Raw genomic sequence first — 1,144 nt, 5'->3', positions numbered from 1 at the left:
CACCCCCGCGCCCCAGGCCTTTGTGCACACCCAGCCTCAGGCCTGGCACCTCCGAGCCCCACTTCAGGCCGGCACCCCATCAGCCCCCACTAGTCCCTCGGCAGCACCTGCCTTCACCCAATCATAGCACTGTCCTCCTGGGCTGGCACTGTCAGGGTCTGTGTCCCTTCTCAGGGGGGGGGTCTATGAATCCTCATGACCTCCCAGCACCCCTAACTGGAACCTAACTGAAGTGCAGGATGGGGTAGGGGAACTGAGGGTGTGTTCCTTGTCTGGCTGGAAGGCTGCTGGGCACTGCAGCAGTTGGGCAGGGTGTCTGGACTAGGTAAGAAACTCCCTACTCTCCTCAAGTTGGGTCTGGCAAAGTCCTTGTGGCTCCCCTCCAGAGGGGCCTCCAAAGCCTTCAGGTATGATGAATTCTGTGAGAGATTTGAAGGTGCCCAGGGTGACCTCACTGGTATCACCCACTCCTGCCCTGTCTCCCCTTTGCCTCTGGATTGCTCCTGTGTGTGCAGGTCCCTTAGAGTACCCTTTCCCTTGGGTCTATGGCCACTCACCTGGGTGGGAACCAACCCTTTATTTCACTCACCCCCATTGTCCTCAGTCTTCCCACAAGCTAAAAAACTTGTTTTTTGCCCCCCTCCTCCCCAGGAGCTGCTCAGAGTGGTTAGACTGCTGGGTGAGGGATAACCCCAGTGGAGTCCCAGTCATACCTGGCTTGTGACTTTACCACTTAGATATCATCTTCTCCCAGCAGAGGAGACTCTTAAAATGATGAATGTGAAGCTTCCACTGCTTTAAGAGAAGCAAAAATAACCTTAGTAGTATTGTTTGTACTCCCCCATTTGCAGACTCTTTCCCATTATCCAAATGGACAAGGCCAAACATATTTTAGAATGCAGCTCCTAAGGCCCAGCATAAGGGCTCTGAGGGAAGGCTCTGGGAAAGACCAATAGAACACCTGATTGGCTGGGGAATTAGATGTGGGCCAAAGGAGCATGTGAAGAATAAAAGGCATCCAGGAATGCCAGGAAAAACAAAGAGCTGCCCAAGAAAAGAAGTGTAATTTGAGGATGATCGCAGGCTTGGTAATCAATCCTTCTGTAGCTCTGTGGTGCTGGCCACTGGACTGCAGGCAGAGATG

Source organism: Nannospalax galili, unplaced genomic scaffold (assembly GCF_000622305.1).
Source record: "Nannospalax galili isolate Female #2095 unplaced genomic scaffold, S.galili_v1.0 scaffold1536, whole genome shotgun sequence".
Taxonomy (NCBI): domain Eukaryota; kingdom Metazoa; phylum Chordata; class Mammalia; order Rodentia; family Spalacidae; genus Nannospalax; species Nannospalax galili.
This window is presented reverse-complemented; position numbering follows the sequence as displayed.